Source organism: Sinocyclocheilus grahami, unplaced genomic scaffold (genome assembly GCF_001515645.1).
Source record: "Sinocyclocheilus grahami isolate Dianchi unplaced genomic scaffold, SAMN03320097.WGS_v1.1 scaffold589.1, whole genome shotgun sequence".
Lineage (NCBI taxonomy): Eukaryota > Metazoa > Chordata > Actinopteri > Cypriniformes > Cyprinidae > Sinocyclocheilus > Sinocyclocheilus grahami.
The window spans coordinates 248,220-262,147 of NW_015505768.1; the positions used below are offsets into that span (position 1 = coordinate 248,220).

Consider the following 13,928-nt stretch of genomic DNA (forward strand, 5'->3'; position numbering starts at 1 on the left):
GAAAAGAATGTTCAAAAGTTCAGCATTTACTTGAAATAGAAATATTGTCTAATCTTATCTTTTGATCAATTGAATGCAATGTTGAATAAAAGTATTCATTTCCTTTCACTTTTTTCATACATCGCTTTGAAATTACAGTAATGTAGTGCAAACCTACGCAAGCATATGACTACGAATTATTAACCAACACAAAGTTTTCATAAGATCTGTAATATCACGTTTTATTTCACTTCTTTAAGAGATGCTCTGATAAGGGTTTTTATACCAGCGTCTGATCAGCACTATATCTGCTCCGTTAAACAGGTCTTTCTGACCTCGCTCACCCATGAGATTGTTCCAGTCATTAAGGTAATTAAACTGGATACTATACCTTTGTGAGAAGCTGGTCTTTGCATACAAAGTGAGGGTCTTTATCAAGCTTTAGTTTGTGATAAAGTGTTAAGGAAATTATTTTTATTCTCACACTATGTCTACGTTGTAAGAAACACATTTTGTGCTGCTCACTTGCAGCACATGCCCTGAATTCCAATTTGCATTCTAGGTTATCCATAAATACCATGTGAGATAAGAATTTGTGCATCCCATATCATAGCACACTGGGAAGAAAAAAAAATGATGAGATCATTTTTCAAAGTGTGCATACGAGCATGCTATGTTGGCCAATACTAATTTGAAACCAAGATTCATTTTTATGATCTTATTATACAAGTATTCACTTTACCATAACCAGCGAAATATATATTTTTAGCAGTGGCATCAAGTTTTAGAGAATGGAGTGCTGACATCAAGTCAAGTCAAGTCACCTTTATTAATATAGTGCTTTATACAGTACATATAGTTTCAAAGCAGCTTTATAGTGACAGTCAATTTATGAAGACTGGGCTTATGAATATTAATTAGCTTGCATTGTCATTACTTGTTATTCCTTCTAGAATTCTTTAATGTTAACAAATTAATATTCATGAGCCATTCAATTTTCATGCTGACTTGTCATTGAGATACAATATCCATCAAGTTTTTTTTTTACATTTACTTGCACATTTTTACTTTAAACAAAAAATTTAATTAATCCAGAGAGTGAGTATACAGTATGGATCAAAGACAAAAATGGGTTTTTAAGCATCAAAACAATAAAAGTCTAATACAGCTTTAATTTTTTTCCTCTCTCTTCATACAATAGAATGTGTTTTGTTTAATTACATTTTTTTCTGAGCAAAAATTATGACTTATCATACATTTTTGCCATGATTCACAAAATACAACCATTAAAATGTCATTCAGTGCAACTGTCAGAAATATGGACTGTCTGTGTTGTGTTTTTCTCCCCATGTGCCTTCCATGACCTAGTTTTCCCTCGTGTGTGTGACATGCGTGCCCATATTTGGTTTCCTTCCTGTTCCTGTTCCTATTGTGTTTCATTGTCCACAATGTAAAAATGGGACTTGAATTTATGCTATGAAATTATAGTATCCTCCAGTACTGAAGTATGTGTGTTTGTGTCTCTCTCCCCTGGCTACCCTGTGTTTTCTTGTGAAATGTGCTTTTGATGTGAGCCAACAGAGGTAGTACACATTTTAATATCAGGCGAAGGGGAAGTGGCACCCCTGACTTTTAACACATAGAATAATTTGGATGCAGCCATTGTGTTACTTTCTGGCTGTGTTCGAAATGGCATACTTGCTTACTGCTTACTGCCCAGTACACAGTGCATACTGCCTTTTTTTTTTTTTTTAAAGAATATTGTGTGAAACAGTATACAATAAGCAATAAATGTTTCAGAGTAGTATGCGTAAGTGCTGTCACATGACAAACACTGAACATCAATTCAGCACAGCTGTCAAGGTTGTTACCTTAGAAACAAATGAGCTAACTGTTCTTTTTACAAAGGTTTGTTAATAAGGCCTTATACTAGTAAACAATGCTATATTGCCCAATTGAACTCATTTCATAATTGATTAACTTTACATATTGGAAAGAACTAAATCAACACTGAGCTGTTTTTATTGATATTTTTGGTAGTTACACTAAGTGGCGATATATTAAAACGCGATATATTCTAGTTACACTAAGTGCAAATAATGATCAGTTCTGTTTACACTAAAATAGCAGCATTTTCTTTAGCAACAGGAGTGTAAATAGTAGTTAGGTGGCAGATATTTATACCTCAATACTGTAGTACATTATAAAACAGTATGCAATAACATATTGAGTATAAATTATCATACAGTATATATAAATTGTATTATATGAATGGCACTTTATTGGGACAAAAACCTACCTAAAGCATACATAACACTGTATTATTGAGGCATTTTATTTCCACTTTTCAAATATTTACTTAATTTCGTGCTGTAGAGATTAAAGTACAATTTATGTCCTACTAACGATACTGTTTTTAGATACACAGCGATAGTTTGTAGTTTACATGTATATGTATATACGTACAAATGCAAGTGTTACATTTATAATTACTATTCCCCACCTCCAGTTCACTCCCGCGTTTGAAGATGAAACGTCACATGGAGCGCACTGCTTTCTGGGAAACAATATCCCGTGCAGCGTCTTCAGATGCATACATCAAATTTCAGCCAATGTAGCAGGTAATCCGGGCATTCCATGCATATAGAAAATTCACATACTATTCACAGTATACTCACAGCATACTGCAATATAGTATGGTAGTATGTCATTCCGAACAGCTTCTGTACTGGTTTCAGTGTACTTGAGTTATATTTAGCAGATTCTGGCGAATATAGTAGGTCATTCGGGTATTACATGCATACAGAAAATTTGCATACTATGCACAGCATACATACTGGATACTGCAAAAATAGTACGAGTAGTATGATAGTATGGCATTTCGAACACAGCCTCTGTCTCTGTACAAAACCAAACACACACACCACGTGGCTGCTCTCTGCTAACAGCTGTTACAGCCTTTTACAGTCAGATTTTTAGACAGAACTAGAAAGAGAGAGGAAATGCAAAAAAGTTACCGTGTCCCACTCAAGTGGCTGCACTCCAGCGACTCTGAAACACCTGTCATAATGAGGGCCACGCTGGACATGCTCCAGTGATCTGTGAGCCAGCATGTGTGTGATAGTGTGTGTCTGTGTGGCATGCCCTGCCATGTGTAAATGTGTATTTTGCCTTCCATTTGGACAGAGATCAGTTTCACCTGCAATGGCGCAGAACAACACAAACACATAAACAGTAAACAGCAAACATAGCACAGATGTGGCCAAACATCTGCTCGGGTTACTGTGGTTACAGACTTAATACAGGAGTACTGGCAGTTAAATGCAGGTTTTGGCTGGCTACTTGTGTGTGTGTGTGTGTGTGTGTGTGTGTGTGTTTCTGAGTGATTAGTGTCTAAGTGTGTGTTTTATAATAATCACTCAATATAAACTAATGTTCATCACATTTGAAACTACAAATGAGCAGAGCGTTTGCAGTGATGTCTCAAAGTTACCTCAGAAATGGGGCCTGTTTACCTAAGAGGCTCTTCTATTACCCTGAATGAATCGATCTATCTATCCTCTTTTCTCCTTCTTTAAATTACTCATCTTTATTTCACAGAATAGCTCCTATCATTCTGCCCTGGGAATTCTTTACTTTTTTGCGATGATTTCTTTCACTAGAGAGATTTTTTTCTCTAGTCTTATGTCTCTGTTTCTCTCTCACCTGCACAGAAACTGTTCCACAAAATACCTCAATCCGTCGGTCCTTCCTTTTAATGGCCCCTGCAACCCCCCGCCCCATTCTTCTCCTTCCACCGTTTCTCGTCCTCTCTGATCCCTTCTGTCAGCTGAACTCTTTCATCTGTCCATTGCCTTTATCTGTACCCACTCATCTGTCTGAAGGAGGGATGGAGGATTCCCCTCTTTCATTTGAGTTAGAGATGTGCTGTTTTATGTTAACATGCCCAGACTGATGCAGATAGAATCTGACAGTCTCTCTCTCTCTCTCACACACACACACACAAACACAGAGAGAGAGAGAGAGAGAGAGAGAGAGAGAGAGAGTTTGGGCTCACAGGAGGAGCAGCAAAGAGACACAGATTACTTTCACTCATATACACCACAAAGTTTTGGGGGTGACAAATACATTTAAATGTGGGAGTGAATCTCTTAAATAACTGTCCTATGTGTGTACAGAATATACTGAGCTCCTGACTGAAACTACCATGGTTGCACACTCAAAGAATGAATAAATAAATAAATAAGAACGTACGTACGTACAATCTAGCTAAATTCGACATTTCGATTCGAAATTATTTGATTGTATGAGAAACTCTGAGTTTAAAACTTTGGATGAAGGAAATGTTGGACCCATAATTAACATAATATTTGACTTATAAACAAGCATAAATAAATAAATAAGAACGTACGTACGTACAATCTAGCTAAATTTGCAGTTGACTTCCTCTCTGAATTGAGAAACTTTTTTGCTTATGTCCGATTCGAAATTATTTGATTGTATGAGAAACTCTGAGTTTAAAACTTTGGATGAAGGAAATGTTGGACCCATAATTAACATAATATTTGACTTATAAACAAGCAAAAAAAAAGAACCACATCTGAAGCATTTTCTGCAGCTGCTTTGAAACAATATGTATTGCAAAAGCTCTATACAAATAAACTTGAATTTAATTGAACTGAACGTCCATCTTGATCAAGATGCCATAATTTGTTAACTAAAAAGTCAATAGGCTTCTTAATGTTTTAGTTTAGCCTGGAGCTCTAAATATAGGAGACACTCCCCATCCTATGATGGCTGATATAGCCAATTTGTGACTGAAAGTAGCTCAGAGCAGGAAATTGAAAACCTTGATATACTATGTTATATTTGAACAGATCTGGGAGGTATAATCGTATATATGGTTTATATTGGTTATGTAAATATGTCCGCACAGCTTTCAGTGGGAAGGACTGCTAAAAGTTATTAACACCTTAGAGTGATAAAGAAACATGGATTAATGAGAAAATAAAAAGCGTGATACGGTTGATATTTAAATGAGTTTTTAAAACTGCATTAAATTGTTAAAGAGAACTTATACAGAACGTGCCAGTGTTAGGGAAAGTAACTTGAAGTAATGCATTACAATATCTTGTTACTCCCTAAAAAAGTAACTAATCGCGTTACTTAGTTAATTTTTATGGAAAGTAATGTGTTACATTTTCTCATCTGGGCTGGGCTTAAAGTTCTGTTTTTGGCAAATGTAAAAGCCCTTTCACACCAAAAGTTAAATGATTAAGCCTCCTGCTGAAGGAAATGTAAATTCACCTCTGTACAGTAGAGGGTGTAGCTCAAACAAACCTTTCAGCTGTGCTGCCATTCTGGATTGCATGAAGAATAGGACACAGGAGAAGAAAGTTCAACACTCTTCAGCAAGCAAGCAAGCAATAAATAAATAAATAAATAAAATAATAATAAAAAACACAATGCTATGTTTATCTAAAGTCAGCGAAAATCAGCGAAGGTCAGCAGCAAAGACATTGTTTAATAAAATGGGATTAAATACATAAAGCATATTTGTGTTATTTAATGTTTAATTATTCCAGGTTTGTGTCATACTCTGAATTTGCATTTCACTTTTTTTATTCGTTTTGAGGAATACTGAATCTGTGTTTTGCAAATGTGAGATGAGTAGACACATTTTCACACATAGTCTATAACTTCAGTAACCATGCACGATTACACAGCGCACAGGTTTAAACAGGTGTTCTCTGCACTTTCTCACGATTTCTCTCAACATAAGGACAGGAGAGCTGTCAGTCAATAAATGGGAAAACATAGTAACTGGCATTACTTATTTGAAAAAATAACTCAGATATGGTCTTGTAAATTAAAAAATAATGCTTTAGTAGTTACTTGAAAAAAGTGATATGATTACATAACTTGTGTTACTTGTAATGCGTTACCCCCAACACTGGTCATACAGGTTTAGAACGACACGAGGGTGAGTTCAAGATTCAAGAGTTTATTGTCATATGTACAGGAAACATATGTCTGTTACACATGAAATTCTTACTCTGTGAATCCTCTCAGCAACCTCTGACATAAGTTAAGGACATAAGAATAAAAAGACACAATACTGATGTACAATAATGATGACAGTATTTACACTTTTGGGGTGAACTATCACTTTAATGTTACTCAAACAATTAAAGAAAAATAGAGAATCACTCACTGGTTTTGCCTGAACACGTTTTGTAGTTTTAATTAAAATATTTCAATCAAGAAAGCCTCCAAAACAGTTGTTATGTAAATTGCTATGTAAAGCTTTCATTTCAATAACATAATTCAAATCATTCTTACATGTGTTGAACCCCTTTCAATTATCATTATATGTTTGTACGGCGTATTAGAGTCACTCAAGAAGCCCTGAAGGTTGATATAGAAACATTTAGCATTTTTTATTGCTCACAGTTTATGTACTTAAAGTGTAACAAAGATGTTTTGCTACTGCAATACTCTGATGCCCTTCCCATCCATGTCCATACAAACGACATTGTGTTTCGCTCTTGGGTGATATTTCAAACTAGTTGAGCTTTGATGATAATTAAAGGTGCTGTAAGCGATATTTGTTTGGATCACCACACATACGTCCCAACTACCTGACAGATATCACAGAGATGGGTGCCATGAGAAATCACACCTGTCTCTGAGACTGCCCTAGGCCTGTAAACAGCAGAAGAGAGTCAGGGGAGCAGCCCGTGCGTTTTTAATCAAGAGCGTCCCCGAAATCAATGGGTTTTTGGTTAAATGTCTGAAATAAGGTCTGTGGTAAACACGAGCTCAAATAATACTTTAAAGGTTTATTCTACAACATAAAAAACATCAGTAATACCCCACTCGTGATTTTTTAAGCTTTTACGTGACTTTAAAAAGGTGGTTGCGAACAAGTAGCTAAACAAGACAGTCCGGACTACATAGGTTGTCTGTTGTAGGTACATTAAACGCAATCATGCCGAACAAGGAAACGTATCTACTCATTACTGCATTGTCATGTTTAAATTCGTGCTCTTGCAAAGTAGTCTAACGCAAACTTGGAAGCTTAGCGGTGGTAACATTAAAATCTTTTAGCTTTTACTACCAACTTTAGAATTTTACTTCTGCCGATTGTATTTAGGCTTCAAAAATCATAAAAGTCGTGATAATTTGTGAAGATTGATGAACAAATTGTTTAAGAATCAAATTGTCATTGGTCACAGAGCTTATTTACTGTAAAAGTCCAAAAGCCAGTGGAAAAATCCTATTGGCTTTTTGTCGAAGGAAAGAGGGTACATTTTCAGGAGTAAAATCAGTTGTAGAAAGCAGTGAACTCTGCTTGAACAGAACCAGATTAAGAACTCAAAAGAGAAGTGACAACCATTTTAAGCTGCAGTGTGAACATGGTCACAGCGAAAGAGAGAGGAATATAGTGATATAGTGGGACAGAGAGAGAAAACCAGAGGCAGACAGTAAAGGACAGAAAGAGGAAACAGACAAAGCAAGGGATTTTGTGAAAGGGACACACATTTAGTCTGATTCAGATAGCATGCACATATTTATTTAATTTTATTTAGTCATTTATCAGACGCTTTTATCCAAAGCGACTCACAAATGAAGACAACAGAAGCAATCAATTGTATGTGTGTGTGTGTGTGTGTGTGTGTGTGTGTGTTTCTGAGTGATTAGTGTCTAAGTGTGTGTTTTATAATAATCACTCAATATAAACTAATGTTCATCACATTTGAAACTACAAATGAGCAGAGCGTTTGCAGTGATGTCTCAAAGTTACCTCAGAAATGGGGCCTGTTTACCTAAGAGGCTCTTCTATTACCCTGAATGAATCGATCTATCTATCCTCTTTTCTCCTTCTTTAAATTACTCATCTTTATTTCACAGAATAGCTCCTATCATTCTGCCCTGGGAATTCTTTACTTTTTTGCGATGATTTCTTTCACTAGAGAGATTTTTTTCTCTAGTCTTATGTCTCTGTTTCTCTCTCACCTGCACAGAAACTGTTCCACAAAATACCTCAATCCGTCGGTCCTTCCTTTTAATGGCCCCTGCAACCCCCCGCCCCATTCTTCTCCTTCCACCGTTTCTCGTCCTCTCTGATCCCTTCTGTCAGCTGAACTCTTTCATCTGTCCATTGCCTTTATCTGTACCCACTCATCTGTCTGAAGGAGGGATGGAGGATTCCCCTCTTTCATTTGAGTTAGAGATGTGCTGTTTTATGTTAACATGCCCAGACTGATGCAGATAGAATCTGACAGTCTCTCTCTCTCTCTCACACACACACACACAAACACAGAGAGAGAGAGAGAGAGAGAGAGAGAGAGAGAGAGTTTGGGCTCACAGGAGGAGCAGCAAAGAGACACAGATTACTTTCACTCATATACACCACAAAGTTTTGGGGGTGACAAATACATTTAAATGTGGGAGTGAATCTCTTAAATAACTGTCCTATGTGTGTACAGAATATACTGAGCTCCTGACTGAAACTACCATGGTTGCACACTCAAAGAATGAATAAATAAATAAATAAGAACGTACGTACGTACAATCTAGCTAAATTCGACATTTCGATTCGAAATTATTTGATTGTATGAGAAACTCTGAGTTTAAAACTTTGGATGAAGGAAATGTTGGACCCATAATTAACATAATATTTGACTTATAAACAAGCAAAAAAAAGAACCACATCTGAAGCATTTTCTGCAGCTGCTTTGAAACAATATGTATTGCAAAAGCTCTATACAAATAAACTTGAATTTAATTGAACTGAACGTCCATCTTGATCAAGATGCCATAATTTGTTAACTAAAAAGTCAATAGGCTTCTTAATGTTTTAGTTTAGCCTGGAGCTCTAAATATAGGAGACACTCCCCATCCTATGATGGCTGATATAGCCAATTTGTGACTGAAAGTAGCTCAGAGCAGGAAATTGAAAACCTTGATATACTATGTTATATTTGAACAGATCTGGGAGGTATAATCGTATATATGGTTTATATTGGTTATGTAAATATGTCCGCACAGCTTTCAGTGGGAAGGACTGCTAAAAGTTATTAACACCTTAGAGTGATAAAGAAACATGGATTAATGAGAAAATAAAAAGCGTGATACGGTTGATATTTAAATGAGTTTTTAAAACTGCATTAAATTGTTAAAGAGAACTTATACAGAACGTGCCAGTGTTAGGGAAAGTAACTTGAAGTAATGCATTACAATATCTTGTTACTCCCTAAAAAAGTAACTAATCGCGTTACTTAGTTAATTTTTATGGAAAGTAATGTGTTACATTTTCTCATCTGGGCTGGGCTTAAAGTTCTGTTTTTGGCAAATGTAAAAGCCCTTTCACACCAAAAGTTAAATGATTAAGCCTCCTGCTGAAGGAAATGTAAATTCACCTCTGTACAGTAGAGGGCGTAGCTCAAACAAACCTTTCAGCTGTGCTGCCATTCTGGATTGCATGAAGAATAGGACACAGGAGAAGAAAGTTCAACACTCTTCAGCAAGCAAGCAAGCAAGCAATAAATAAATAAATAAATAAAATAATAATAAAAAACACAATGCTATGTTTATCTAAAGTCAGCGAAAATCAGCGAAGGTCAGCAGCAAAGACATTGTTTAATAAAATGGGATTAAATACATAAAGCATATTTGTGTTATTTAATGTTTAATTATTCCAGGTTTGTGTCATACTCTGAATTTGCATTTCACTTTTTTTATTCGTTTTGAGGAATACTGAATCTGTGTTTTGCAAATGTGAGATGAGTAGACACATTTTCACACATAGTCTATAACTTCAGTAACCATGCACGATTACACAGCGCACAGGTTTAAACAGGTGTTCTCTGCACTTTCTCACGATTTCTCTCAACATAAGGACAGGAGAGCTGTCAGTCAATAAATGGGAAACCATAGTAACTGGCATTACTTATTTGAAAAAATAACTCAGATATGGTCTTGTAAATTAAAAAATAATGCTTTAGTAGTTACTTGAAAAAAGTGATATGATTACATAACTTGTGTTACTTGTAATGCGTTACCCCCAACACTGGTCATACAGGTTTAGAACGACACGAGGGTGAGTTCAAGATTCAAGAGTTTATTGTCATATGTACAGGAAACATATGTCTGTTACACATGAAATTCTTACTCTGTGAATCCTCTCAGCAACCTCTGACATAAATAAGTTAAGGACATAAGAATAAAAAGACACAATACTGATGTACAATAATGATGACAGTATTTACACTTTTGGGGTGAACTATCACTTTAATGTTACTCAAACAATTAAAGAAAAATAGAGAATCACTCACTGGTTTTGCCTGAACAAGACCAAACGCGATATCAGCACGTCTCCACACAGTAAACAAAACATAAAATAAATAAAATATAATAAATATAATAATAAAAAGTAAACAAAATATTTGGTGGTTAATGTGCAAGTGTGTGTGAGGGAGAGTATGTCCGTCTCTAAAGAGTTCAGACTATTCTCTCGTCTGAGCCACGTTGCTACGGGAAACAGTCTCAATGCCAATTGTTATAATGGAGAGAGCAAGTGTGAATGTGTGTGTCTTATATAGCTGTCTGTACAAAATCCCTTCTTATGAAACGTGCATTTGGAGACGTTATTGAATAGGATCTCAGTAAGGGGCTGAGTGCAGCATGACATTCTCTCTTCATGAGAGAGTGTGTCTGTGCGGAGGGTTGAGAATTTGTTAAGCTCATGAAGCTAAACGCATCTAGGAGGACAGAGAAGAACAGAATGCTGTTGAACCCTTCTCTCTCTTCTGAGTCTCTTTCAATAATCATTACTCAAATGGTGCAATAATGCCAATAACTGAATAAAAAAATGGATGTACATTATTCCTTTGAGGAAAAGAGATGTTTGTGTGAGAGACAGAGGAATAAGCTTTGAAAAAGTTTCTTCAACAGCTGAGACATTGCTTTAGAAGACAAGGCTTTGTGTTACAAGACACAAGGATAAACTATTGTTTACAAAAATGACATATACACACTCTTATCCAATGATGAGCAACATACTCAAATGAAGCCATCAAAGCTACCAACTACTCAAAAAACCAAGCAGAAACTTTTTTTATAGAGTAGTTTTCTATTAGTAGAGTAATAGAGTATTTATATTTAGATATGCATTCTAAATATGAATATTGCAGTAATTTAATCAAAAACTATTTTTGGTTGGAAATGTCATTTATTCATTCATTAATTTAAAGCCTGCGAAACTGCCAAACGATTGGACGAATTTGCAGGTTTGGTTTCAATGGATTGCAGGTAAATCCACTTAATCCAACGCTCTGTTTGTTCTTTGTGTTTATGTATGTCGTTACTGTTTTAAGGAGTAAGAAACTGCTTCAGACGATTCTGTTCTCAAGTTGGAGTGTGCAGAAAATGATTCCGAATGATTCACTGAGCTGTTGTTTGGCATTCCATAGATCCATGGAAAAGAGATGTTCATGTGGCAAAAATCGGGCAACAATCAGCAACTACCAATAAACGGCTATCGGCACCTGTTCTTTCTGAATTTTTGCCAGTAGGAAAAAAAAAATAAAAAAATATATATATATATAAATTCCCTGGAAAGAAACCATGCTTTGTAGTGTTTAAAAATAATTAGCATGATATGGACTCAATATTACTCTAAAAATCTATTCACACTGTACTATTTATTTTCATGTCTTTGTGTAATTAATTGTTTATTTTGAATGAATCAACGATTCAGTGATTCAACAATTCAATGACGTTAAGACAGTTTGCGTGTGCCCTCGATCCAAAGATAGGTATGGTCATTTGGTCAAAAGGTATTGTTTGTAGCGCAACCTTGTTGTTTGATATTATTTGCTTCAATGCTTTCGAGTGGCAGCGACCAACCCGGAAGAGACATCTATATTTTAAATCACATTTTGTTCGGAAATAAGTGGATTGTACGGTCAGTGGCCGAGAGAGCTCAACGTGCTGCAAATGAAAACAAAACAAAACAAAAAAAACCCTTCCAAATAGGAAAAAAACACCTGCAAATTAAGAAAACATCTTCATCAATCACACCCCGCAAATTTTGATAACACAACCAAATAAAGAAATGCGCTGCAAATACTCACAACATAAACAAAGAAACGCGCTTCCCTTAAACCAGGGCTGTCCAAACTCGGTCCTGGAGGGCCGGTGTCCTGCAGAGTTTAGCTCCAACTTGCTTCAACACACCTGACTGGAAGTTTCTATGCCTAGTAAGAGCTTGATTAGCTGGTTCAGGTGTGTTTAATTAGGATTGGAGCTAAACTCTGCAGGACACCGGCCCTCCAGGACCGAGTTTGGACAGCCCTGCCTTAAACATTTCCAATGTGGTCTGTGCATATTTGCAGCACGTTTCTCTTTTTGTTTGTTTATTTGTTTTGAATTTGCAGCGCGTTTCTTTGTTTGTGTTGTGAGAATTTACAGCACGTTTCTGTATTTGGTTGTGTTGTCAGAATTTGCAGCGCGTGTGTTGTCAAATTGATGAAGATGTTTTCTTAATTTGCAGGTGTTTTTCTATTTCCATGGATTTTTTCATTTGCAGCGCGTTGAGCTCTCTCGGCCACCGTAGGATTGCCAGGTAAAGCTGAATTGTCCGCTGTATTGCATTTGATCGTCACATAAAACGACCTGAAAATATTTTGATAATGGCTACTACACAATATTCGTCTAGGCAAACGCCAAAAGATAAACACACACTCTATCTTTTTCATTGTGCTTTTCAGATTAATTAATCGTGCTTCTTTGTGACACACTGTTGTTTTGTGAAGTTCAGCTGTTGTTGACTGGGCCACCACACAAGTACTGAGCCATGAGAGATTCTACAGCTTCTGCTGATGGAGAACAGGTACATACAAATACAATATACGCTTATCAAAATAGTCACTAATAGACAAAAATACAACACGCATCTGCCAAAACGCATGTAAAATACATACACTTAGATGAACGCATACACAAATATGACTACATAACACCTGCTCAACAGCCATATAGTCTACAGTGGTTTAAAAATATTTAGACACAAAGGATAGTAAAAACAATAAAAAAATAATAATAATCATTTACTTGCCCTCATGTCATTCCACTGATTTGACTTTATTTCTTAAATGAAAATGAATGGTGACTGAGACTGTCATTCTGTCTAATAACTTATTTAGTATTCCATAAAGACAGTATTACAGCTGACATGAGGGTGAGTTAATGATGAAATGATCATTTTTATTTCTGTATGAACCTTTCCTTTACCATTTTCACTTGTTTTAGAGCTACATCTGTGAAAGAATCATAGCAGCATGATGTAAACAATCGAGTGATATCTTTGTTTATCATGAAACCATCAAGTTTAAATTGAGGTTGTTTTCTAAAGCTTTTAGCCGTAAGATGTTGATATTTTTGCTCTGTTTGGTCCAGATCTGTAATTTTAACTGCACAGCTGCCATGTCTGTTTGGCAGCTTACTCTGATTGACAACTTGTAGTCTAGAACCCCTGCTGTGGGTTTCTGTAATGAGTGTGCGTGTTAGGAACATGTATAAGGCTGTATGAGAGTTTATTAAGTATGCTGTGTATTTGTGGCTGGAGGTCATACCCTGTACATGTGTGCATGTGTGTGAATACATTCAAGATGTGTTCATGTGGGGTAGAGTGATTTTCTTTTTACAGCATGATGATTTACTACTTCTGCACACCACAACTGGATAATGATAGTCCACTCAAAAATGAAAATAGCCATTTATCTACCTTCATGACATTCCAAACCTGAAATATTTTTTTTCTTTCCATACAGTAAAAGTCAATGGCAACTCCAATGTTTTTCAGCCTTTGCTGTAGCTCTGTCATTTGTGTAATTTGAATATACACTCTTAAAAATAAAGGTGTTTCACGATGCCATAGAATA

At 35.9% G+C, this 13,928-nt stretch overlaps 1 long non-coding RNA gene across 1 annotated transcript in view; it reads left to right on the forward strand.

Moving 5' to 3' along the window:
* The first annotated feature begins 12,627 nt into the window (after positions 1-12,627).
* Positions 12,628-13,928, forward strand: part of LOC107557101 (uncharacterized) — a 12,328-nt gene continuing 11,027 nt past the window's right edge. The window contains exon 1 of the long non-coding RNA XR_001605351.1: positions 12,628-12,877. This is a non-coding gene — a long non-coding RNA (uncharacterized lncRNA). The remainder of the gene's footprint in view (positions 12,878-13,928) is intronic.